This window comes from Lactuca virosa, chromosome 1 (assembly GCF_052849685.1).
Source record: "Lactuca virosa cultivar CGN04683 chromosome 1, Lactuca_virosa_CGN04683_v6, whole genome shotgun sequence".
Classification (NCBI taxonomy): Eukaryota; Viridiplantae; Streptophyta; class Magnoliopsida; order Asterales; family Asteraceae; genus Lactuca; species Lactuca virosa.
Genome location: NC_136426.1, coordinates 263,304,671 through 263,324,863, shown reverse-complemented (window position 1 = coordinate 263,324,863; position 20,193 = coordinate 263,304,671). Strand labels below are relative to the sequence as shown.

The window sequence follows — 20,193 nt, the reverse complement described above, 5'->3', positions numbered from 1 at the left end:
CCATGAACCATGAAACGGAGGCCACCCGAGCATAGAAATAGCAAGAAAAAAAAACAAAAAAAAACCGCACGTAAAATCTAAAAAAACGCAAACGGACAACGAAAAAGGGGGGGTGCAACACGAGGACTTCCCAGGGGGTCACCCATCCTAGTACTACTCTCGCCCAAGCACGCTTAACTGCGGAGTTCTGATGGGATCCGGTGCATTAGTGCTGGTATGATCGCACCCGAAATACGATCCATGCTTATTGCTTTTATGTCTTAAAAGACGCAAAACCTCTTTTGTTTTCGTACGCGAGGCGTGGAACCCACGTGACCGATCGGCTCCGTTCCAAAAATACGAAAACCATCAACCATGAAGCGGAGGCCACCCGAGCATAGAAATAGCAAGAAATAAAAAAAAACAAAAAAAAACCGCACATAAAATCTAAAAAAACGCAAACGGACAACGAAAAAGGGGGGTGCAACACGAGAACTTCCCAGGGGGTCACCCATCCTAGTACTACTCTCGCCCAAGCACGCTTAACTGCGGAGTTCTGATAGGATCCGGTGCATTAGTGCTGGTATGATCGCACCCGAAATACTATCCATGCTTATTGCTTGTATGTCTTAAAAGACGCAGAACCTCCTTTGTTTTCGTACGCGAGGCGTGGGACCCACGTGACCGATCGGCTCCGTTCCAAAAATACGAAGACCATGAACCATGAAACGGAGGCCACCCGAGCATAGAAATAGCAAGAAAGAAAAAAAAAACAAAAAAAAAACCGCACGTAAAATCTAAAAAAACGCAAACGGACAACGAAAAAGGGGGTGCAACACGAGGACTTCCCAGGGGGTCACCCATCCTAGTACTACTCTCGCCCAAGCACGCTTAACTGCGGAGTTCTGATGGGATCCGGTGCATTAGTGCTGGTATGATCGCACCCGAAATACTATCCATGCTTATTGCTTGTATGTCTTAAAAGACGCAGAACCTCCTTTGTTTTCGTACGCGAAGCGTGGGACCCACGTGAACGATCAGCTCCGTTCCAAAAATACGAAGACCATCAACCATGAAGCGGAGGCCACCCGAGCATAGAAATAGCAAGAAAGAAAAAAAAACAAAAAAAAAACCGCACGTAAAATCTAAAAAAACGCAAACGGACAACGAAAAAGGGGGGTGCAACACGAGGACTTCCCAGGGGGTCACCCATCCTAGTACTACTTTCGCCCACGCACGCTTAACTGCGGAGTTCTGATGGGATCCGGTGCATTAGTGCTGGTATGATCGCACCCGAAATACTATCCATGCTTATTGCTTGTATGTCTTAAAAGACGCAGAACCTCCTTTGTTTTCGTACGCGAGGCGTAGGACCCACGTGACCGATCAGCTCCGTTCCAAAAATACGAAGACCATCAAACATGAAGCGGAGGCCACCCGAGCATAGAAATAGCAAGAAAGAAAAAAAAACAAAAAAAAACCGCACGTAAAATCTAAAAAAACGCAAACGGACAACGAAAAAGGGGGGTGCACACGAGGACTTCCCATGGGGTCACCCATCCTAGTACTACTCTCGCCCAAGCACGCTTAACTGCGGAGTTCTGATGGGATCCGGTGCATTAGTGCTGGTATGATCGCACCCGAAATACTGTCCATGCTTATTGCTTGTATGTCTTAAAAGACACAGAACCTCCTTTGTTTTCGTACGCGAGGCGTGGGACCCACGTGACCGATCGGCTCCGTTCCAAAAATACGAAGACCATGAACCATGAAACGGAGGCCACCCGAGCATAGAAATAGCAAGAAAAAAAAACAAAAAAAAACCGCACGTAAAATCTAAAAAAACGCAAACGGACAACGAAAAAGGGGGGGGGGGGTGCAACACGAGGACTTCCCAGGGGGTCACCCATCCTAGTACTACTCTCGCCCAAGCACGCTTAACTGCGGAGTTCTGATGGGATCCGGTGCATTAGTGCTGGTATGATCGCACCCGAAATACGATCCATGCTTATTGCTTTTATGTCTTAAAAGACGCAGAACCTCCTTTGTTTTCGTACGCGAGGCGTGGAACCCACGTGACCGATCGGCTCCGTTCCAAAAATACGAAAACCATCAACCATGAAGCGGAGGGCACCCGAGCATAGAAATAGAAAGAAAGAAAAAAAAAACAAAAAAAACCGCACGTAAAATCTAAAAAAACGCAAACGAACAACGAAAAAGGGGGGTGCAACACGAGGACTTCCCAGGGGGTCACCCATCCTAGTACTACTCTCGCCCAAGCACGCTTAACTGCGGAGTTCTGATGGGATCCGGTGCATTAGTGCTGGTATGATCGCACCCGAAATACTATCCATGCTTATTGCTTGTATGTCTTAAAAGACGCAGAACCTCCTTTGTTTTCGTACGCGAGGCGTGGGACCCACGTGACCGATCGGCTCCGTTACAAAAATACGAAGACCATGAACCATGAAACGGAGGCCACCCGAGCATAGAAATAGAAAGAAAGAAAAAAAAACAAAAAAAAACCGCACGTAAAATCTAAAAAAACGCAAACGGACAACGAAAAAGGGGGGTGCAACACGAGGACTTCCCAGGGGGTCACCCATCCTAGTACTACTCTCGCCCAAGCACGCTTAACTGCGGAGTTCTGATGGGATCCGGTGCATTAGTGCTGGTATGATCGCACCCGAAATACTATCCATGCTTATTGCTTGTATGTCTTAAAAGACGCAGAACCTCCTTTGTTTTCGTACGCGAGGCGTGGGACCCACGTGACCGATCGGCTCCGTTCGAAAAATACGAAGACCATGAACCATGAAACGGAGGCCACCCGAGCATAGAAATAGCAAGAAAGAAAAAAAAACAAAAAAAAACCGCACGTAAAATCTAAAAAAACGCAAACGGACAACGAAAAAGGGGGGTGCAACACGAGGACTTCCCATGGGGTCACCCATCCTAGTACTACTCTCGCCCAAGCACGCTTAACTGCGGAGTTCTGATGGGATCCGGTGCATTAGTGCTGGTATGATCGCACCCGAAATACTATCCATGCTTATTGCTTGTATGTCTTAAAAGACACAGAACCTCCTTTGTTTTCGTACGCGAGGCGTGGGACCCACGTGACCGATCGGCTCCGTTCCAAAAATACGAAGACCATGAACAATGAAACGGAGGCCACCCGAGCATAGAAATAGCAAGAAAAAAAAACAAAAAAAAACCGCACGTAATATCTAAAAAAACGCAAACGGACAACGAAAAAGGGGGGGTGCAACACGAGGACTTCCCAGGGGTCACCCATCCTAGTACTACTCTCGCCCAAGCACGCTTAACTGCGGAGTTTTGATGGGATCCGGTGCATTAGTGCTGGTATGATCGCACCCGAAATACTATCCATGCTTATTGCTTTTATGTCTTAAAAGACGCAGAACCTCCTTTGTTTTCGTACGCGAGGCGTAGAACCCACGTGACCGATCGGCTCCGTTCCAAAAATACGAAAACCATCAACCATGAAGCGGAGGCCACCCGAGCATAGAAATAGCAAGAAATAAAAAAAAACAAAAAAAAACCGCACATAAAATCTAAAAAAACGCAAACGGACAACGAAAAAGGGGGGTGCAACACGAGGACTTCCCAGGGGGTCACCCATCCTAGTACTACTCTCGCCCAAGCACACTTAACTGCGGAGTTCTGATGGGATCCGGTGCATTAGTGCTGGTATGATCGCACCCGAAATACTATCCATGCTTATTGCTTGTATGTCTTAAAAGACGCAGAACCTCCTTTGTTTTCGTACGCGAGGCGTGGGACCCACGTGACCGATCGGCTCCGTTCCAAAAATACGAAGACCATGAACCATGAAACGGAGGCCACCCGAGCATAGAAATAGCAAGAAAGAAAAAAAAACAAAAAAAAAAACCGCACGTAAAATCTAAAAAAACGCAAACGGACAACGAAAAAGGGGGGTGCAACACGAGGACTTCCCAGGGGGTCACCCATCCTAGTACTACTCTCGCCCAAGCACGCTTAACTGCGGAGTTCTGATGGGATCCGGTGCATTAGTGCTGGTATGATCGCACCCGAAATACTATCCATGCTTATTGCTTGTATGTCTTAAAAGACGCAGAACCTCCTTTGTTTTCGTATGCGAGGCGTGGAACCCACGTGACCGATCGGCTCCGTTCCAAAAATACGAAAACCATCAACCATGAAGCGGAGGCCACCCGAGCATAGAAATAGCAAGAAAGAAAAAAAAAACAAAAAAAAACCGCACGTAAAATCTAAAAAAACGCAAACGGACAACGAAAAAGGGGGGTGCAACACGAGGACTTCCCAGGGGGTCACCCATCCTAGTACTACTCTCGCCCAAGCACGCTTAACTGCGGAGTTCTGATAGGATCCGGTGCATTAGTGCTGGTATGATCGCACCCGAAATACTATCCATGCTTATTGCTTGTATGTCTTAAAAGACGCAGAACCTCCTTTGTTTTCGTACGAGAGGCGTGGGACCCACGTGACCGATCGGCTCCGTTCCAAAAATACGAAGACCATGAACCATGAAACGGAGGCCACCCGAGCATAGAAATAGCAAGAAAGAAAAAAAAAACAAAAAAAAAACCGCACGTAAAATCTAAAAAAACGCAAACGGACAACGAAAAAGGGGGTGCAACACGAGGACTTCCCAGGGGGTCACCCATCCTAGTACTACTCTCGCCCAAGCACGCTTAACTGCGGAGTTCTGATGAGATCCGGTGCATTAGTGCTGGTATGATCGCACCCGAAATACTATCCATGCTTATTGCTTGTATGTCTTAAAAGACGCAGAACCTCCTTTGTTTTCGTACGCGAAGCGTGGGACCCACGTGAACGATCAGCTCCGTTCCAAAAATACGAAGACCATCAACCATGAAGCGGAGGCCACCCGAGCATAGAAATAGCAAGAAAGAAAAAAAAACAAAAAAAAACCGCACGTAAAATCTAAAAAAACGCAAACGGACAACGAAAAAGGGGGGTGCAACACGAGGACTTCCCAGGGGGTCACCCATCCTAGTACTACTTTCGCCCACGCACGCTTAACTGCGGAGTTCTGATGGGATCCGGTGCATTAGTGCTGGTATGATCGCACCCGAAATACTATCCATGCTTATTGCTTGTATGTCTTAAAAGACGCAGAACCTCCTTTGTTTTCGTACGCGAGGCGTAGGACCCACGTGACCGATCAGCTCCGTTCCAAAAATACGAAGACCATCAAACATGAAGCGGAGGCCACCCGAGCATAGAAATAGCAAGAAAGAAAAAAAAACAAAAAAAAACCGCACGTAAAATCTAAAAAAACGCAAACGGACAACGAAAAAGGGGGGTGCACACGAGGACTTCCCATGGGGTCACCCATCCTAGTACTACTCTCGCCCAAGCACGCTTAACTGCGGAGTTCTGATGGGATCCGGTGCATTAGTGCTGGTATGATCGCACCCGAAATACTGTCCATGCTTATTGCTTGTATGTCTTAAAAGACAGAGAACCTCCTTTGTTTTCGTACGCGAGGCGTGGGACCCACGTGACCGATCGGCTCCGTTCCAAAAATACGAAGACCATGAACCATGAAACGGAGGCCACCCGAGCATAGAAATAGCAAGAAAAAAAAACAAAAAAAAACCGCACGTAAAATCTAAAAAAACGCAAACGGACAACGAAAAAGGGGGGGGGGGGGGGTGCAACACGAGGACTTCCCAGGGGGTCACCCATCCTAGTCCTACTCTCGCCCAAGCACGCTTAACTGCGGAGTTCTGATGGGATCCGGTGCATTAGTGCTGGTATGATCGCACCCGAAATACGATCCATGCTTATTGCTTTTATGTCTTAAAAGACGCAGAACCTCCTTTGTTTTCGTACGCGAGGCGTGGAACCCACGTGACCGATCGGCTCCGTTCCAAAAATACGAAAACCATCAACCATGAAGCGGAGGCCACCCGAGCATAGAAATAGAAAGAAAGAAAAAAAAACAAAAAAAAACCGCACGTAAAATCTAAAAAAACGCAAACGGACAACGAAAAAGGGGGGTGCAACACGAGGACTTCCCAGGGGGTCACCCATCCTAGTACTACTCTCGCCCAAGCACGCTTAACTGCGGAGTTCTGATGGGATCCGGTGCATTAGTGCTGGTATGATCGCACCCGAAATACTATCCATGCTTATTGCTTGTATGTCTTAAAAGACGCAGAACCTCCTTTGTTTTCGTACGCGAGGCGTGGGACCCACGTGACCGATCGGCTCCGTTCCAAAAATACGAAGACCATGAACCATGAAACGGAGGCCACCCGAGCATAGAAATAGAAAGAAAGAAAAAAAAACAAAAAAAAAACCGCACGTAAAATCTAAAAAAACGCAAACGGACAACGAAAAAGGGGGGTGCAACACGAGGACTTCCCAGGGGGTCACCCATCCTAGTACTACTCTCGCCCAAGCACGCTTAACTGCGGAGTTCTGATGGGATCCGGTGCATTAGTGCTGGTATGATCGCACCCGAAATACTATCCATGCTTATTGCTTGTATGTCTTAAAAGACGCAGAACCTCCTTTGTTTTCGTACGCGAGGCGTGGGATCCACGTGACCGATCGGCTCCGTTCCAAAAATACGAAGACCATGAACCATGAAACGGAGGCCACCCGAGCATAGAAATAGCAAGAAAGAAAAAAAAACAAAAAAAAACCGCACGTAAAATCTAAAAAAACGCAAACGGACAACGAAAAAGGGGGGTGCAACACGAGGACTTCCCATGGGGTCACCCATCCTAGTACTACTCTCGCCCAAGCACGCTTAACTGCGGAGTTCTGATGGGATCCGGTGCATTAGTGCTGGTATGATCGCACCCGAAATACTATCCATGCTTATTGCTTGTATGTCTTAAAAGACACAGAACCTCCTTTGTTTTCGTACGCGAGGCGTGGGACCCACGTGACCGATCGGCTCCGTTCCAAAAATACGAAGACCATGAACAATGAAACGGAGGCCACCCGAGCATAGAAATAGCAAGAAAAAAAAAACAAAAAAAAACCGCACGTAATATCTAAAAAAACGCAAACGGACAACGAAAAAGGGGGGGTGCAACACGAGGACTTCCCAGGGGTCACCCATCCTAGTACTACTCTCGCCCAAGCACGCTTAACTGCGGAGTTTTGATGGGATCCGGTGCATTAGTGCTGGTATGATCGCACCCGAAATACTATCCATGCTTATTGCTTTTATGTCTTAAAAGACGCAGAACCTCCTTTGTTTTCGTACGCGAGGCGTAGAACCCACGTGACCGATCGGCTCCGTTCCAAAAATACGAAAACCATCAACCATGAAGCGGAGGCCACCCGAGCATAGAAATAGCAAGAAATAAAAAAAAACAAAAAAAAACCGCACATAAAATCTAAAAAAACGCAAACGGACAACGAAAAAGGGGGGTGCAACACGAGGACTTCCCAGGGGGTCACCCATCCTAGTACTACTCTCGCCCAAGCACACTTAACTGCGGAGTTCTGATGGGATCCGGTGCATTAGTGCTGGTATGATCGCACCCGAAATACTATCCATGCTTATTGCTTGTATGTCTTAAAAGACGCAGAACCTCCTTTGTTTTCGTACGCGAGGCGTGGGACCCACGTGACCGATCGGCTCCGTTCCAAAAATACGAAGACCATGAACCATGAAACGGAGGCCACCCGAGCATAGAAATAGCAAGAAAGAAAAAAAAACAAAAAAAAAAACCGCACGTAAAATCTAAAAAAACGCAAACGGACAACGAAAAAGGGGGGTGCAACACGAGGACTTCCCAGGGGGTCACCCATCCTAGTACTACTCTCGCCCAAGCACGCTTAACTGCGGAGTTCTGATGGGATCCGGTGCATTAGTGCTGGTATGATCGCACCCGAAATACTATCCATGCTTATTGCTTGTATGTCTTAAAAGACGCAGAACCTCCTTTGTTTTCGTATGCGAGGCGTGGAACCCACGTGACCGATCGGCTCCGTTCCAAAAATACGAAAACCATCAACCATGAAGCGGAGGCCACCCGAGCATAGAAATAGCAAGAAAGAAAAAAAAACAAAAAAAAACCGCACGTAAAATCTAAAAAAACGCAAACGGACAACGAAAAAGGGGGGTGCAACACGAGGACTTCCCATGGGGTCACCCATCCTAGTACTACTCTCGCCCAAGCACGCTTAACTGCGGAGTTCTGATGGGATCCGGTGCATTAGTGCTGGTATGATCGCACCCGAAATACTGTCCATGCTTATTGCTTGTATGTCTTAAAAGACACAGAACCTCCTTTGTTTTCGTACGCGAGGCGTGGGACCCACGTGACCGATCGGCTCCGTTCCAAAAATACGAAGACCATGAACCATGAAACGGAGGCCACCCGAGCATAGAAATAGCAAGAAAAAAAAACAAAAAAAAACCGCACGTAAAATCTAAAAAAACGCAAACGGACAACGAAAAAGGGGGGGGGGGGGGGGTGCAACACGAGGACTTCCCAGGGGGTCACCCATCCTAGTACTACTCTCGCCCAAGCACGCTTAACTGCGGAGTTCTGATGGGATCCGGTGCATTAGTGCTGGTATGATCGCACCCGAAATACGATCCATGCTTATTGCTTTTATGTCTTAAAAGACGCAGAACCTCCTTTGTTTTCGTACGCGAGGCGTGGAACCCACGTGACCGATCGGCTCCGTTCCAAAAATACGAAAACCATCAACCATGAAGCGGAGGCCACCCGAGCATAGAAATAGAAAGAAAGAAAAAAAAACAAAAAAAAACCGCACGTAAAATCTAAAAAAACGCAAACGGACAACGAAAAAGGGGGGTGCAACACGAGGACTTCCCAGGGGGTCACCCATCCTAGTACTACTTTCGCCCACGCACGCTTAACTGCGGAGTTCTGATGGGATCCGGTGCATTAGTGCTGGTATGATCGCACCCGAAATACTATCCATGCTTATTGCTTGTATGTCTTAAAAGACGCAGAACCTCCTTTGTTTTCGTACGCGAGGCGTAGGACCCACGTGACCGATCAGCTCCGTTCCAAAAATACGAAGACCATCAAACATGAAGCGGAGGCCACCCGAGCATAGAAATAGCAAGAAAGAAAAAAAAACAAAAAAAAACCGCACGTAAAATCTAAAAAAACGCAAACGGACAACGAAAAAGGGGGGTGCACACGAGGACTTCCCATGGGGTCACCCATCCTAGTACTACTCTCGCCCAAGCACGCTTAACTGCGGAGTTCTGATGGGATCCGGTGCATTAGTGCTGGTATGATCGCACCCGAAATACTGTCCATGCTTATTGCTTGTATGTCTTAAAAGACACAGAACCTCCTTTGTTTTCGTACGCGAGGCGTGGGACCAACGTGACCGATCGGCTCCGTTCCAAAAATACGAAGACCATGAACCATGAAACGGAGGCCACCCGAGCATAGAAATAGCAAGAAAAAAAAACAAAAAAAAACCGCACGTAAAATCTAAAAAAACGCAAACGGACAACGAAAAAGGGGGGGGGGGGGGGTGCAACACGAGGACTTCCCAGGGGGTCACCCATCCTAGTACTACTCTCGCCCAAGCACGCTTAACTGCGGAGTTCTGATGGGATCCGGTGCATTAGTGCTGGTATGATCGCACCCGAAATACGATCCATGCTTATTGCTTTTATGTCTTAAAAGACGCAGAACCTCCTTTGTTTTCGTACGCGAGGCGTGGAACCCACGTGACCGATCGGCTCCGTTCCAAAAATACGAAAACCATCAACCATGAAGCGGAGGCCACCCGAGCATAGAAATAGAAAGAAAGAAAAAAAAACAAAAAAAAAACCGCACGTAAAATCTAAAAAAACGCAAACGGACAACGAAAAAGGGGGGTGCAACACGAGGACTTCCCAGGGGGTCACCCATCCTAGTACTACTCTCGCCCAAGCACGCTTAACTGCGGAGTTCTGATGGGATCCGGTGCATTAGTGCTGGTATGATCGCACCCGAAATACTATCCATGCTTATTGCTTGTATGTCTTAAAAGACGCAGAACCTCCTTTGTTTTCGTACGCGAGGCGTGGGACCCACGTGACCGATCGGCTCCGTTCCAAAAATACGAAGACCATGAACCATGAAACGGAGGCCACCCGAGCATAGAAATAGCAAGAAAGAAAAAAAAACAAAAAAAAACCGCACGTAAAATCTAAAAAAACGCAAACGGACAACGAAAAAGGGGGGTGCAACACGAGGACTTCCCAGGGGGTCACCCATCCTAGTACTACTCTCGCCCAAGCACGCTTAACTGCGGAGTTCTGATGGGATCCGGTGCATTAGTGCTGGTATGATCGCACCCGAAATACTATCCATGCTTATTGCTTGTATGTCTTAAAAGACGCAGAACCTCCTTTGTTTTCGTACGCGAGGTGTGGGACCCACGTGACCGATCGGCTCCGTTCCAAAAATACGAAGACCATGAACCATGAAACGGAGGCCACCCGAGCATAGAAATAGCAAGAAAGAAAAAAAAAACAAAAAAAAACCGCACGTAAAATCTAAAAAAACGCAAACGGACAACGAAAAAGGGGGGTGCAACACGAGGACTTCCCATGGGGTCACCCATCCTAGTACTACTCTCGCCCAAGCACGCTTAACTGCGGAGTTCTGATGGGATCCGGTGCATTAGTGCTGGTATGATCGCACCCGAAATACTATCCATGCTTATTGCTTGTATGTCTTAAAAGACACAGAACCTCCTTTGTTTTCGTACGCGAGGCGTGGGACCCACGTGACCGATCGGCTCCGTTCCAAAAATACGAAGACCATGAACAATGAAACGGAGGCCACCCGAGCATAGAAATAGCAAGAAAAAAAAACAAAAAAAAACCGCACGTAATATCTAAAAAAACGCAAACGGACAACGAAAAAGGGGGGGTGCAACACGAGGACTTCCCAGGGGGTCACCCATCCTAGTACTACTCTCGCCCAAGCACGCTTAACTGCGGAGTTTTGATGGGATCCGGTGCATTAGTGCTGGTATGATCGCACCCGAAATACTATCCATGCTTATTGCTTTTATGTCTTAAAAGACGCAGAACCTCCTTTGTTTTCGTACGCGAGGCGTAGAACCCACGTGACCGATCGGCTCCGTTCCAAAAATACGAAAACCATCAACCATGAAGCGGAGGCCACCCGAGCATAGAAATAGCAAGAAAGAAAAAAAAACAAAAAAAAACCGCACGTAAAATCTAAAAAAACGCAAACGGACAACGAAAAAGGGGGGTGCAACACGAGGACTTCCCAGGGGGTCACCCATCCTAGTACTACTCTCGCCCAAGCACACTTAACTGCGGAGTTCTGATGGGATCCGGTGCATTAGTGCTGGTATGATCGCACCCGAAATACTATCCATGCTTATTGCTTGTATGTCTTAAAAGACGCAGAACCTCCTTTGTTTTCGTACGCGAGGCGTGGGACCCACGTGACCGATCGGCTCCGTTCCAAAAATACGAAGACCATGAACCATGAAACGGAGGCCACCCGAGCATAGAAATAGCAAGAAAGAAAAAAAAACAAAAAAAAAACCGCACGTAAAATCTAAAAAAACGCAAACGGACAACGAAAAAGAGGGGTGCAACACGAGGACTTCCCAGGGGGTCACCCATCCTAGTACTACTCTCACCCAAGCACGCTTAACTGCGGAGTTCTGATGGGATCCGGTGCATTAGTGCTGGTATGATCGCACCCGAAATACTATCCATGCTTATTGCTTGTATGTCTTAAAAGACGCAGAACCTCCTTTGTTTTCGTACGCGAGGCGTGGAACCCACGTGACCGATCGGCTCCGTTCCAAAAATACGAAAACCATCAACCATGAAGCGGAGGCCACCCGAGCATAGAAATAGCAAGAAAGAAAAAAAAACAAAAAAAAACCGCACGTAAAATCTAAAAAAACGCAAACGGACAACGAAAAAGGGGGGTGCAACACGAGGACTTCCCAGGGGGTCACCCATCCTAGTACTACTCTCGCCCAAGCACGCTTAACTGCGGAGTTCTGATAGGATCCGGTGCATTAGTGCTGGTATGATCGCACCCGAAATACTATCCATGCTTATTGCTTGTATGTCTTAAAAGACGCAGAACCTCCTTTGTTTTCGTACGCGAGGCGTGGGACCCACGTGACCGATCGGCTCCGTTCCAAAAATACGAAGACCATGAACCATGAAACGGAGGCCACCCGAGCATAGAAATAGCAAGAAAGAAAAAAAAAACAAAAAAAAAACCGCACGTAAAATCTAAAAAAACGCAAACGGACAACGAAAAAGGGGGTGCAACACGAAGACTTCGCAGGGGGTCACCCATCCTAGTACTACTCTCGCCCAAGCACGCTTAACTGCGGAGTTCTGATGGGATCCAGTGCATTAGTGCTGGTATGATTGCACCCGAAATACTATCCATGCTTATTGCTTGTATGTCTTAAAAGACGCAGAACCTCCTTTGTTTTCGTACGCGAAGCGTGGGACCCACGTGACCGATCAGCTCCGTTCCAAAAATACGAAGACCATCAACCATGAAGCGGAGGCCACCCGAGCATAGAAATAGCAAGAAAGAAAAAAAAACAAAAAAAAAACCGCACGTATAATCTAAAAAAACGCAAACGGACAACGAAAAAGGGGGGTGCAACACGAGGACTTCCCAGGGGGTCACCCATCCTAGTACTACTTTCGCCCACGCACGCTTAACTGCGGAGTTCTGATGGGATCCGGTGCATTAGTGCTGGTATGATCGCACCCGAAATACTATCCATGCTTATTGCTTGTATGTCTTAAAAGACGCAGAACCTCCTTTGTTTTCGTACGCGAGGCGTGGGACCCACGTGACCGATCAGCTCCGTTCCAAAAATACGAAGACCATCAACCATGAAGCGGAGGCCACCCGAGCATAGAAATAGCAAGAAAGAAAAAAAAACAAAAAAAAACCGCACGTAAAATCTAAAAAAACGCAAACGGACAACGAAAAAGGGGGTGCACACGAGGACTTCCCATGGGGTCACCCATCCTAGTACTACTCTCGCCCAAGCACGCTTAACTGCGGAGTTCTGATGGGATCCGGTGCATTAGTGCTGGTATGATCGCACCCGAAATACTATCCATGCTTATTGCTTGTATGTCTTAAAAGACACAGAACCTCCTTTGTTTTCGTACGCGAGGCGTGGGACCCACGTGACCGATCGGCTCCGTTCCAAAAATACGAAGACCATGAACAATGAAACGGAGGCCACCCGAGCATAGAAATAGCAAGAAAAAAAACAAAAAAAAACCGCACGTAATATCTAAAAAAACGCAAACGGACAACGAAAAAGGGGGGGTGCAACACGAGGACTTCCCAGGGGGTCACCCATCCTAGTACTACTCTCGCCCAAGCACGCTTAACTGCGGAGTTTTGATGGGATCCGGTGCATTAGTGCTGGTATGATCGCACCCGAAATACTATCCATGCTTATTGCTTTTATGTCTTAAAAGACGCAGAACCTCCTTTGTTTTCGTACGCGAGGCGTAGAACCCACGTGACCGATCGGCTCCGTTCCAAAAATACGAAAACCATCAACCATGAAGCGGAGGCCACCCGAGCATAGAAATAGCAAGAAAGAAAAAAAAACAAAAAAAAACCGCACGTAAAATCTAAAAAAACGCAAACGGACAACGAAAAAGGGGGGTGCAACACGAGGACTTCCCAGGGGGTCACCCATCCTAGTACTACTCTCGCCCAAGCACACTTAACTGCGGAGTTCTGATGGGATCCGGTGCATTAGTGCTGGTATGATCGCACCCGAAATACTATCCATGCTTATTGCTTGTATGTCTTAAAAGACGCAGAACCTCCTTTGTTTTCGTACGCGAGGCGTGGGACCCACGTGACCGATCGGCTCCGTTCCAAAAATACGAAGACCATGAACCATGAAACGGAGGCCACCCGAGCATAGAAATAGCAAGAAAGAAAAAAAAACAAAAAAAAAACCGCACGTAAAATCTAAAAAAACGCAAACGGACAACGAAAAAGAGGGGTGCAACACGAGGACTTCCCAGGGGGTCACCCATCCTAGTACTACTCTCACCCAAGCACGCTTAACTGCGGAGTTCTGATGGGATCCGGTGCATTAGTGCTGGTATGATCGCACCCGAAATACTATCCATGCTTATTGCTTGTATGTCTTAAAAGACGCAGAACCTCCTTTGTTTTCGTACGCGAGGCGTGGAACCCACGTGACCGATCGGCTCCGTTCCAAAAATACGAAAACCATCAACCATGAAGCGGAGGCCACCCGAGCATAGAAATAGCAAGAAAGAAAAAAAAACAAAAAAAAACCGCACGTAAAATCTAAAAAAACGCAAACGGACAACGAAAAAGGGGGGTGCAACACGAGGACTTCCCAGGGGGTCACCCATCCTAGTACTACTCTCGCCCAAGCACGCTTAACTGCGGAGTTCTGATAGGATCCGGTGCATTAGTGCTGGTATGATCGCACCCGAAATACTATCCATGCTTATTGCTTGTATGTCTTAAAAGACGCAGAACCTCCTTTGTTTTCGTACGCGAGGCGTGGGACCCACGTGACCGATCGGCTCCGTTCCAAAAATACGAAGACCATGAACCATGAAACGGAGGCCACCCGAGCATAGAAATAGCAAGAAAGAAAAAAAAAACAAAAAAAAAACCGCACGTAAAATCTAAAAAAACGCAAACGGACAACGAAAAAGGGGGTGCAACACGAAGACTTCGCAGGGGGTCACCCATCCTAGTACTACTCTCGCCCAAGCACGCTTAACTGCGGAGTTCTGATGGGATCCAGTGCATTAGTGCTGGTATGATTGCACCCGAAATACTATCCATGCTTATTGCTTGTATGTCTTAAAAGACGCAGAACCTCCTTTGTTTTCGTACGCGAAGCGTGGGACCCACGTGACCGATCAGCTCCGTTCCAAAAATACGAAGACCATCAACCATGAAGCGGAGGCCACCCGAGCATAGAAATAGCAAGAAAGAAAAAAAAACAAAAAAAAAACCGCACGTAAAATCTAAAAAAACGCAAACGGACAACGAAAAAGGGGGGTGCAACACGAGGACTTCCCAGGGGGTCACCCATCCTAGTACTACTTTCGCCCACGCACGCTTAACTGCGGAGTTCTGATGGGATCCGGTGCATTAGTGCTGGTATGATCGCACCCGAAATACTATCCATGCTTATTGCTTGTATGTCTTAAAAGACGCAGAACCTCCTTTGTTTTCGTACGCGAGGCGTGGGACCCACGTGACCGATCAGCTCCGTTCCAAAAATACGAAGACCATCAACCATGAAGCGGAGGCCACCCGAGCATAGAAATAGCAAGAAAGAAAAAAAAACAAAAAAAAACCGCACGTAAACTCTAAAAAAACGCAAACGGACAACGAAAAAGGGGGTGCACACGAGGACTTCCCATGGGGTCACCCATCCTAGTACTACTCTCGCCCAAGCACGCTTAACTGCGGAGTTCTGATGGGATCCGGTGCATTAGTGCTGGTATGATCGCACCCGAAATACTATCCATGCTTATTGCTTGTATGTCTTAAAAGACACAGAACCTCCTTTGTTTTCGTACGCGAGGCGTGGGACCCACGTGACCGATCGGCTCCGTTCCAAAAATACGAAGACCATGAACAATGAAACGGAGGCCACCCGAGCATAGAAATAGCAAGAAAAAAAAACAAAAAAAAACCGCACGTAATATCTAAAAAAACGCAAACGGACAACGAAAAAGGGGGGGTGCAACACGAGGACTTCCCAGGGGGTCACCCATCCTAGTACTACTCTCGCCCAAGCACGCTTAACTGCGGAGTTTTGATGGGATCCGGTGCATTAGTGCTGGTATGATCGCACCCGAAATACTATCCATGCTTATTGCTTTTATGTCTTAAAAGACGCAGAACCTCCTTTGTTTTCGTACGCGAGGCGTAGAACCCACGTGACCGATCGGCTCCGTTCCAAAAATACGAAAACCATCAACCATGAAGCGGAGGCCACCCGAGCATAGAAATAGCAAGAAAGAAAAAAAAACAAAAAAAAACCGCACGTAAAATCTAAAAAAACGCAAACGGACAACGAAAAAGGGGGGTGCAACACGAGGACTTCCCAGGGGGTCACCCATCCTAGTACTACTCTCGCCCAAGCACACTTAACTGCGGAGTTCTGATGGGATCCGGTGCATTAGTGCTGGTATGATCGCACCCGAAATACTATCCATGCTTATTGCTTGTATGTCTTAAAAGACGCAGAACCTCCTTTGTTTTCGTACGCGAGGCGTGGGACCCACGTGACCGATCGGCTCCGTTCCAAAAATACGAAGACCATGAACCATGAAACGGAGGCCACCCGAGCATAGAAATAGCAAGAAAGAAAAAAAAACAAAAAAAAAACCGCACGTAAAATCTAAAAAAACGCAAACGGACAACGAAAAAGAGGGTGCAACACGAGGACTTCCCAGGGGGTCACCCATCCTAGTACTACTCTCACCCAAGCACGCTTAACTGCGGAGTTCTGATGGGATCCGGTGCATTAGTGCTGGTATGATCGCACCCGAAATACTATCCATGCTTATTGCTTGTATGTCTTAAAAGACGCAGAACCTCCTTTGTTTTCGTACGCGAGGCGTGGAACCCACGTGACCGATCGGCTCCGTTCCAAAAATACGAAAACCATCAACCATGAAGCGGAGGCCACCCGAGCATAGAAATAGCAAGAAAGAAAAAAAAACAAAAAAAAACCGCACGTAAAATCTAAAAAAACGCAAACGGACAACGAAAAAGGGGGGTGCAACACGAGGACTTCCCAGGGGGTCACCCATCCTAGTACTACTCTCGCCCAAGCACGCTTAACTGCGGAGTTCTGATAGGATCCGGTGCATTAGTGCTGGTATGATCGCACCCGAAATACTATCCATGCTTATTGCTTGTATGTCTTAAAAGACGCAGAACCTCCTTTGTTTTCGTACGCGAGGCGTGGGACCCACGTGACCGATCGGCTCCGTTCCAAAAATACGAAGACCATGAACCATGAAACGGAGGCCACCCGAGCATAGAAATAGCAAGAAAGAAAAAAAAAACAAAAAAAAAACCGCACGTAAAATCTAAAAAAACGCAAACGGACAACGAAAAAGGGGGTGCAACACGAAGACTTCGCAGGGGGTCACCCATCCTAGTACTACTCTCGCCCAAGCACGCTTAACTGCGGAGTTCTGATGGGATCCGGTGCATTAGTGCTGGTATGATTGCACCCGAAATACTATCCATGCTTATTGCTTGTATGTCTTAAAAGACGCAGAACCTCCTTTGTTTTCGTACGCGAAGCGTGGGACCCACGTGACCGATCAGCTCCGTTCCAAAAATACGAAGACCATCAACCATGAAGCGGAGGCCACCCGAGCATAGAAATAGCAAGAAAGAAAAAAAAACAAAAAAAAAACCGCACGTAAAATCTAAAAAAACGCAAACGGACAACGAAAAAGGGGGGTGCAACACGAGGACTTCCCAGGGGGTCACCCATCCTAGTACTACTTTCGCCCACGCACGCTTAACTGCGGAGTTCTGATGGGATCCGGTGCATTAGTGCTGGTATGATCGCACCCGAAATACTATCCATGCTTATTGCTTGTATGTCTTAAAAGACGCAGAACCTCCTTTGTTTTCGTACGCGAGGCGTGGGACCCACGTGACCGATCAGCTCCGTTCCAAAAATACGAAGACCATCAACCATGAAGCGGAGGCCACCCGAGCATAGAAATAGCAAGAAAGAAAAAAAAACAAAAAAAAACCGCACGTAAAATCTAAAAAAACGCAAACGGACAACGAAAAAGGGGGTGCACACGAGGACTTCCCATGGGGTCACCCATCCTAGTACTACTCTCGCCCAAGCACGCTTAACTGCGGAGTTCTGATGGGATCCGGTGCATTAGTGCTGGTATGATCGCACCCGAAATACTGTCCATGCTTATTGGTTGTATGTCTTAAAAGACACAGAACCTCCTTTGTTTTCGTACGCGAGGCGTGGGACCCACGTGACCGATCGGCTCCGTTCCAAAAATACGAAGACCATGAACCATGAAACGGAGGCCACCCGAGCATAGAAATAGCAAGAAAAAAAAACAAAAAAAAACCGCACGTAAAATCTAAAAAAACGCAAACGGACAACGAAAAAGGGGGGGTGCAACACGAGGACTTCCCAGGGGGTCACCCATCCTAGTACTACTCTCGCCCAAGCACGCTTAACTGCGGAGTTCTGATGGGATCCGGTGCATTAGTGCCGGTATGATCGCACCCGAAATACGATCCATGCTTATTGCTTTTATGTCTTAAAATACGCAGAACCTCCTTTGTTTTCGTACGCGAGGCGTGGAACCCACGTGACCGATCGGCTCCGTTCCAAAAATACGAAAACCATCAACCATGAAGCGGAGGCCACCCGAGCATAGAAATAGAAAGAAAGAAAAAAAAACAAAAAAAAAACCGCACGTAAAATCTAAAAAAACGCAAACGGACAACGAAAAAGGGGGTTGCAACACGAGGACTTCCCAGGGGGTTACCCATCCTAGTACTACTCTCGCCCAAGCACGCTTAACTGCGGAGTTCTGATGGGATCCGGTGCATTAGTGCTGGTATGATCGCACCCGAAATACTATCCATGCTTATTGCTTGTATGTCTTAAAAGACGCAGAACCTCCTTTGTTTTCGTACGCGAGGCGTGGGACCCACGTGACCGATCGGCTCCGTTCCAAAAATACGAAGACCATGAACCATGAAACGGAGGCCACCCGAGCATAGAAATAGCAAGAAAGAAAAAAAAACAAAAAAAAAACCGCACGTAAAATCTAAAAAAACGCAAACGGACAACGAAAAAGGGGGGTGCAACACGAGGACTTCCCAGGGGGTCACCCATCCTAGTACTACTCTCGCCCAAGCACGCTTAACTGCGGAGTTCTGATGGGATCCGGTGCATTAGTGCTGGTATGATCGCAACCGAAATACTATCCATGCTTATTGCTTGTATGTCTTAAAAGACGCAGAACCTCCTTTGTTTTCGTACGCGAGGTGTGGGACCCACGTGACCGATCGGCTCCGTTCCAAAAATACGAAGACCATGAACCATGAAACGGAGGCCACCCGAGCATAGAAATAGCAAGAAAGAAAAAAAAACAAAAAAAAACCGCACGTAAAATCTAAAAAAACGCAAACGGACAACGAAAAAGGGGGGTGCAACACGAGGACTTCCCATGGGGTCACCCATCCTAGTACTACTCTCGCCCAAGCACGCTTAACTGCGGAGTTCTGATGGGATCCGGTGCATTAGTGCTGGTATGATCGCACCCGAAATACTATCCATGCTTATTGCTTGTATGTCTTAAAAGACACAGAACCTCCTTTGTTTTCGTACGCGAGGCGTGGGACCCACGTGACCGATCGGCTCCGTTCCAAAAATACGAAGACCATGAACAATGAAACGGAGGCCACCCGAGCATAGAAATAGCAAGAAAAAAAAAACAAAAAAAAACCGCACGTAATATCTAAAAAAACGCAAACGGACAACGAAAAAGGGGGGTGCAACACGAGGAATTCCCAGAGGGTCACCCATCCTAGTACTACTCTCGCCCAAGCACGCTTAACGGCGGAGTTTTGATGGGATCCGGTGCATTAGTGCTGGTATGATCGCACCCGAAATACTATCCATGCTTATTGCTTTTATGTCTTAAAAGACGCAGAACCTCCTTTGTTTTCGTACGCGAGGCGTAGAACCCACGTGACCGATCGGCTCCGTTCCAAAAATACGAAAACCATCAACCATGAAGCGGAGGCCACCCGAGCATAGAAATAGCAAGAAAGAAAAAAAAACAAAAAAAAACCGCACGTAAAATCTAAAAAAACGCAAACGGACAACGAAAAAGGGGGGTGCAACACGAGGACTTCCCAGGGGGTCACCCATCCTAGTACTACTCTCGTCCAAGCACACTTAACTGCGGAGTTCTGATGGGATCCGGTGCATTGGTGCTGGTATGATCGCACCCGAAATACTATCCATGCTTATTGCTTGTATGTCTTAAAAGACGCAGAACCTCCTTTGTTTTCGTACGCGAGGCGTGGGACCCACGTGACCGATCGGCTCCGTTCCAAAAATACGAAGACCATG

The 20,193-nt window shown here is 47.5% G+C and overlaps 58 non-coding genes across 58 annotated transcripts; all 58 read right to left on the bottom strand.

Annotated features, from left to right (window-relative positions):
* Window positions 1-109: 109 nt before the first annotated feature.
* Window positions 110-228, bottom strand: LOC145149452 (5S ribosomal RNA). The gene has a single exon (XR_013730312.1). It is a non-coding gene; the product is annotated as a 5S ribosomal RNA (ribosomal RNA).
* A 229-nt stretch (window positions 229-457) lies between these two features.
* LOC145155962 (5S ribosomal RNA) lies at window positions 458-576 on the bottom strand. Its single transcript, XR_013736389.1, has one exon. It is a non-coding gene; the product is annotated as a 5S ribosomal RNA (ribosomal RNA).
* Window positions 577-806: 230 nt separating this feature from the next.
* Window positions 807-925, bottom strand: LOC145149441 (5S ribosomal RNA). The gene has a single exon (XR_013730299.1). It is a non-coding gene; the product is annotated as a 5S ribosomal RNA (ribosomal RNA).
* Window positions 926-1,155: 230 nt separating this feature from the next.
* On the bottom strand, window positions 1,156-1,274 carry LOC145145412 (5S ribosomal RNA). The gene has a single exon (XR_013726386.1). It is a non-coding gene; the product is annotated as a 5S ribosomal RNA (ribosomal RNA).
* A 229-nt stretch (window positions 1,275-1,503) lies between these two features.
* Window positions 1,504-1,621, bottom strand: LOC145147217 (5S ribosomal RNA). The gene has a single exon (XR_013728127.1). It is a non-coding gene; the product is annotated as a 5S ribosomal RNA (ribosomal RNA).
* A 231-nt stretch (window positions 1,622-1,852) lies between these two features.
* LOC145149429 (5S ribosomal RNA) lies at window positions 1,853-1,971 on the bottom strand. The gene has a single exon (XR_013730287.1). It is a non-coding gene; the product is annotated as a 5S ribosomal RNA (ribosomal RNA).
* A 229-nt stretch (window positions 1,972-2,200) lies between these two features.
* On the bottom strand, window positions 2,201-2,319 carry LOC145149418 (5S ribosomal RNA). Its single transcript, XR_013730276.1, has one exon. It is a non-coding gene; the product is annotated as a 5S ribosomal RNA (ribosomal RNA).
* Window positions 2,320-2,548: 229 nt separating this feature from the next.
* Window positions 2,549-2,667, bottom strand: LOC145149406 (5S ribosomal RNA). Its single transcript, XR_013730265.1, has one exon. It is a non-coding gene; the product is annotated as a 5S ribosomal RNA (ribosomal RNA).
* Window positions 2,668-2,896: 229 nt separating this feature from the next.
* LOC145153160 (5S ribosomal RNA) lies at window positions 2,897-3,015 on the bottom strand. The gene has a single exon (XR_013733683.1). It is a non-coding gene; the product is annotated as a 5S ribosomal RNA (ribosomal RNA).
* A 226-nt stretch (window positions 3,016-3,241) lies between these two features.
* On the bottom strand, window positions 3,242-3,359 carry LOC145148154 (5S ribosomal RNA). The gene has a single exon (XR_013729051.1). It is a non-coding gene; the product is annotated as a 5S ribosomal RNA (ribosomal RNA).
* Window positions 3,360-3,588: 229 nt separating this feature from the next.
* LOC145154071 (5S ribosomal RNA) lies at window positions 3,589-3,707 on the bottom strand. Its single transcript, XR_013734555.1, has one exon. It is a non-coding gene; the product is annotated as a 5S ribosomal RNA (ribosomal RNA).
* A 231-nt stretch (window positions 3,708-3,938) lies between these two features.
* Window positions 3,939-4,057, bottom strand: LOC145149394 (5S ribosomal RNA). The gene has a single exon (XR_013730254.1). It is a non-coding gene; the product is annotated as a 5S ribosomal RNA (ribosomal RNA).
* A 230-nt stretch (window positions 4,058-4,287) lies between these two features.
* Window positions 4,288-4,406, bottom strand: LOC145138376 (5S ribosomal RNA). Its single transcript, XR_013721469.1, has one exon. It is a non-coding gene; the product is annotated as a 5S ribosomal RNA (ribosomal RNA).
* Window positions 4,407-4,636: 230 nt separating this feature from the next.
* On the bottom strand, window positions 4,637-4,755 carry LOC145154352 (5S ribosomal RNA). Its single transcript, XR_013734827.1, has one exon. It is a non-coding gene; the product is annotated as a 5S ribosomal RNA (ribosomal RNA).
* A 229-nt stretch (window positions 4,756-4,984) lies between these two features.
* Window positions 4,985-5,103, bottom strand: LOC145145411 (5S ribosomal RNA). The gene has a single exon (XR_013726385.1). It is a non-coding gene; the product is annotated as a 5S ribosomal RNA (ribosomal RNA).
* A 229-nt stretch (window positions 5,104-5,332) lies between these two features.
* LOC145147216 (5S ribosomal RNA) lies at window positions 5,333-5,450 on the bottom strand. Its single transcript, XR_013728126.1, has one exon. It is a non-coding gene; the product is annotated as a 5S ribosomal RNA (ribosomal RNA).
* Window positions 5,451-5,684: 234 nt separating this feature from the next.
* LOC145145844 (5S ribosomal RNA) lies at window positions 5,685-5,803 on the bottom strand. Its single transcript, XR_013726799.1, has one exon. It is a non-coding gene; the product is annotated as a 5S ribosomal RNA (ribosomal RNA).
* Window positions 5,804-6,032: 229 nt separating this feature from the next.
* On the bottom strand, window positions 6,033-6,151 carry LOC145149382 (5S ribosomal RNA). The gene has a single exon (XR_013730243.1). It is a non-coding gene; the product is annotated as a 5S ribosomal RNA (ribosomal RNA).
* Window positions 6,152-6,381: 230 nt separating this feature from the next.
* LOC145149371 (5S ribosomal RNA) lies at window positions 6,382-6,500 on the bottom strand. Its single transcript, XR_013730230.1, has one exon. It is a non-coding gene; the product is annotated as a 5S ribosomal RNA (ribosomal RNA).
* A 229-nt stretch (window positions 6,501-6,729) lies between these two features.
* Window positions 6,730-6,848, bottom strand: LOC145153159 (5S ribosomal RNA). The gene has a single exon (XR_013733682.1). It is a non-coding gene; the product is annotated as a 5S ribosomal RNA (ribosomal RNA).
* Window positions 6,849-7,075: 227 nt separating this feature from the next.
* LOC145148153 (5S ribosomal RNA) lies at window positions 7,076-7,193 on the bottom strand. The gene has a single exon (XR_013729050.1). It is a non-coding gene; the product is annotated as a 5S ribosomal RNA (ribosomal RNA).
* A 229-nt stretch (window positions 7,194-7,422) lies between these two features.
* On the bottom strand, window positions 7,423-7,541 carry LOC145154070 (5S ribosomal RNA). The gene has a single exon (XR_013734554.1). It is a non-coding gene; the product is annotated as a 5S ribosomal RNA (ribosomal RNA).
* A 231-nt stretch (window positions 7,542-7,772) lies between these two features.
* LOC145149360 (5S ribosomal RNA) lies at window positions 7,773-7,891 on the bottom strand. The gene has a single exon (XR_013730217.1). It is a non-coding gene; the product is annotated as a 5S ribosomal RNA (ribosomal RNA).
* Window positions 7,892-8,120: 229 nt separating this feature from the next.
* On the bottom strand, window positions 8,121-8,239 carry LOC145153157 (5S ribosomal RNA). Its single transcript, XR_013733681.1, has one exon. It is a non-coding gene; the product is annotated as a 5S ribosomal RNA (ribosomal RNA).
* A 235-nt stretch (window positions 8,240-8,474) lies between these two features.
* LOC145149348 (5S ribosomal RNA) lies at window positions 8,475-8,593 on the bottom strand. The gene has a single exon (XR_013730202.1). It is a non-coding gene; the product is annotated as a 5S ribosomal RNA (ribosomal RNA).
* Window positions 8,594-8,822: 229 nt separating this feature from the next.
* LOC145145410 (5S ribosomal RNA) lies at window positions 8,823-8,941 on the bottom strand. Its single transcript, XR_013726384.1, has one exon. It is a non-coding gene; the product is annotated as a 5S ribosomal RNA (ribosomal RNA).
* A 229-nt stretch (window positions 8,942-9,170) lies between these two features.
* LOC145147215 (5S ribosomal RNA) lies at window positions 9,171-9,288 on the bottom strand. Its single transcript, XR_013728125.1, has one exon. It is a non-coding gene; the product is annotated as a 5S ribosomal RNA (ribosomal RNA).
* Window positions 9,289-9,522: 234 nt separating this feature from the next.
* Window positions 9,523-9,641, bottom strand: LOC145149337 (5S ribosomal RNA). The gene has a single exon (XR_013730189.1). It is a non-coding gene; the product is annotated as a 5S ribosomal RNA (ribosomal RNA).
* A 230-nt stretch (window positions 9,642-9,871) lies between these two features.
* LOC145149326 (5S ribosomal RNA) lies at window positions 9,872-9,990 on the bottom strand. Its single transcript, XR_013730176.1, has one exon. It is a non-coding gene; the product is annotated as a 5S ribosomal RNA (ribosomal RNA).
* Window positions 9,991-10,219: 229 nt separating this feature from the next.
* Window positions 10,220-10,338, bottom strand: LOC145149315 (5S ribosomal RNA). Its single transcript, XR_013730164.1, has one exon. It is a non-coding gene; the product is annotated as a 5S ribosomal RNA (ribosomal RNA).
* Window positions 10,339-10,568: 230 nt separating this feature from the next.
* Window positions 10,569-10,687, bottom strand: LOC145153156 (5S ribosomal RNA). The gene has a single exon (XR_013733680.1). It is a non-coding gene; the product is annotated as a 5S ribosomal RNA (ribosomal RNA).
* Window positions 10,688-10,913: 226 nt separating this feature from the next.
* Window positions 10,914-11,032, bottom strand: LOC145143731 (5S ribosomal RNA). Its single transcript, XR_013724761.1, has one exon. It is a non-coding gene; the product is annotated as a 5S ribosomal RNA (ribosomal RNA).
* A 229-nt stretch (window positions 11,033-11,261) lies between these two features.
* LOC145154069 (5S ribosomal RNA) lies at window positions 11,262-11,380 on the bottom strand. The gene has a single exon (XR_013734553.1). It is a non-coding gene; the product is annotated as a 5S ribosomal RNA (ribosomal RNA).
* A 230-nt stretch (window positions 11,381-11,610) lies between these two features.
* LOC145155786 (5S ribosomal RNA) lies at window positions 11,611-11,729 on the bottom strand. Its single transcript, XR_013736214.1, has one exon. It is a non-coding gene; the product is annotated as a 5S ribosomal RNA (ribosomal RNA).
* Window positions 11,730-11,958: 229 nt separating this feature from the next.
* On the bottom strand, window positions 11,959-12,077 carry LOC145138368 (5S ribosomal RNA). The gene has a single exon (XR_013721467.1). It is a non-coding gene; the product is annotated as a 5S ribosomal RNA (ribosomal RNA).
* A 230-nt stretch (window positions 12,078-12,307) lies between these two features.
* LOC145146530 (5S ribosomal RNA) lies at window positions 12,308-12,426 on the bottom strand. Its single transcript, XR_013727470.1, has one exon. It is a non-coding gene; the product is annotated as a 5S ribosomal RNA (ribosomal RNA).
* A 230-nt stretch (window positions 12,427-12,656) lies between these two features.
* On the bottom strand, window positions 12,657-12,775 carry LOC145145408 (5S ribosomal RNA). The gene has a single exon (XR_013726382.1). It is a non-coding gene; the product is annotated as a 5S ribosomal RNA (ribosomal RNA).
* A 228-nt stretch (window positions 12,776-13,003) lies between these two features.
* On the bottom strand, window positions 13,004-13,121 carry LOC145147214 (5S ribosomal RNA). The gene has a single exon (XR_013728124.1). It is a non-coding gene; the product is annotated as a 5S ribosomal RNA (ribosomal RNA).
* Window positions 13,122-13,346: 225 nt separating this feature from the next.
* Window positions 13,347-13,465, bottom strand: LOC145143730 (5S ribosomal RNA). Its single transcript, XR_013724760.1, has one exon. It is a non-coding gene; the product is annotated as a 5S ribosomal RNA (ribosomal RNA).
* Window positions 13,466-13,694: 229 nt separating this feature from the next.
* On the bottom strand, window positions 13,695-13,813 carry LOC145154067 (5S ribosomal RNA). The gene has a single exon (XR_013734551.1). It is a non-coding gene; the product is annotated as a 5S ribosomal RNA (ribosomal RNA).
* Window positions 13,814-14,043: 230 nt separating this feature from the next.
* Window positions 14,044-14,162, bottom strand: LOC145155785 (5S ribosomal RNA). The gene has a single exon (XR_013736213.1). It is a non-coding gene; the product is annotated as a 5S ribosomal RNA (ribosomal RNA).
* A 229-nt stretch (window positions 14,163-14,391) lies between these two features.
* Window positions 14,392-14,510, bottom strand: LOC145138362 (5S ribosomal RNA). The gene has a single exon (XR_013721462.1). It is a non-coding gene; the product is annotated as a 5S ribosomal RNA (ribosomal RNA).
* A 230-nt stretch (window positions 14,511-14,740) lies between these two features.
* On the bottom strand, window positions 14,741-14,859 carry LOC145146529 (5S ribosomal RNA). Its single transcript, XR_013727469.1, has one exon. It is a non-coding gene; the product is annotated as a 5S ribosomal RNA (ribosomal RNA).
* A 230-nt stretch (window positions 14,860-15,089) lies between these two features.
* LOC145145406 (5S ribosomal RNA) lies at window positions 15,090-15,208 on the bottom strand. The gene has a single exon (XR_013726381.1). It is a non-coding gene; the product is annotated as a 5S ribosomal RNA (ribosomal RNA).
* Window positions 15,209-15,436: 228 nt separating this feature from the next.
* LOC145147213 (5S ribosomal RNA) lies at window positions 15,437-15,554 on the bottom strand. Its single transcript, XR_013728123.1, has one exon. It is a non-coding gene; the product is annotated as a 5S ribosomal RNA (ribosomal RNA).
* A 226-nt stretch (window positions 15,555-15,780) lies between these two features.
* LOC145143729 (5S ribosomal RNA) lies at window positions 15,781-15,899 on the bottom strand. The gene has a single exon (XR_013724759.1). It is a non-coding gene; the product is annotated as a 5S ribosomal RNA (ribosomal RNA).
* Window positions 15,900-16,128: 229 nt separating this feature from the next.
* On the bottom strand, window positions 16,129-16,247 carry LOC145154066 (5S ribosomal RNA). The gene has a single exon (XR_013734550.1). It is a non-coding gene; the product is annotated as a 5S ribosomal RNA (ribosomal RNA).
* A 229-nt stretch (window positions 16,248-16,476) lies between these two features.
* Window positions 16,477-16,595, bottom strand: LOC145136380 (5S ribosomal RNA). The gene has a single exon (XR_013720429.1). It is a non-coding gene; the product is annotated as a 5S ribosomal RNA (ribosomal RNA).
* Window positions 16,596-16,824: 229 nt separating this feature from the next.
* Window positions 16,825-16,943, bottom strand: LOC145138356 (5S ribosomal RNA). The gene has a single exon (XR_013721459.1). It is a non-coding gene; the product is annotated as a 5S ribosomal RNA (ribosomal RNA).
* A 230-nt stretch (window positions 16,944-17,173) lies between these two features.
* Window positions 17,174-17,292, bottom strand: LOC145144521 (5S ribosomal RNA). The gene has a single exon (XR_013725532.1). It is a non-coding gene; the product is annotated as a 5S ribosomal RNA (ribosomal RNA).
* Window positions 17,293-17,522: 230 nt separating this feature from the next.
* Window positions 17,523-17,641, bottom strand: LOC145145405 (5S ribosomal RNA). Its single transcript, XR_013726380.1, has one exon. It is a non-coding gene; the product is annotated as a 5S ribosomal RNA (ribosomal RNA).
* A 228-nt stretch (window positions 17,642-17,869) lies between these two features.
* LOC145147211 (5S ribosomal RNA) lies at window positions 17,870-17,987 on the bottom strand. Its single transcript, XR_013728121.1, has one exon. It is a non-coding gene; the product is annotated as a 5S ribosomal RNA (ribosomal RNA).
* A 226-nt stretch (window positions 17,988-18,213) lies between these two features.
* Window positions 18,214-18,332, bottom strand: LOC145152492 (5S ribosomal RNA). Its single transcript, XR_013733020.1, has one exon. It is a non-coding gene; the product is annotated as a 5S ribosomal RNA (ribosomal RNA).
* Window positions 18,333-18,562: 230 nt separating this feature from the next.
* Window positions 18,563-18,681, bottom strand: LOC145142282 (5S ribosomal RNA). The gene has a single exon (XR_013723362.1). It is a non-coding gene; the product is annotated as a 5S ribosomal RNA (ribosomal RNA).
* Window positions 18,682-18,911: 230 nt separating this feature from the next.
* LOC145155152 (5S ribosomal RNA) lies at window positions 18,912-19,030 on the bottom strand. Its single transcript, XR_013735606.1, has one exon. It is a non-coding gene; the product is annotated as a 5S ribosomal RNA (ribosomal RNA).
* Window positions 19,031-19,259: 229 nt separating this feature from the next.
* LOC145153155 (5S ribosomal RNA) lies at window positions 19,260-19,378 on the bottom strand. Its single transcript, XR_013733679.1, has one exon. It is a non-coding gene; the product is annotated as a 5S ribosomal RNA (ribosomal RNA).
* Window positions 19,379-19,604: 226 nt separating this feature from the next.
* On the bottom strand, window positions 19,605-19,723 carry LOC145147654 (5S ribosomal RNA). Its single transcript, XR_013728551.1, has one exon. It is a non-coding gene; the product is annotated as a 5S ribosomal RNA (ribosomal RNA).
* Window positions 19,724-19,952: 229 nt separating this feature from the next.
* LOC145142025 (5S ribosomal RNA) lies at window positions 19,953-20,071 on the bottom strand. The gene has a single exon (XR_013723117.1). It is a non-coding gene; the product is annotated as a 5S ribosomal RNA (ribosomal RNA).
* Between the last annotated feature and the right edge of the window lie 122 nt (window positions 20,072-20,193).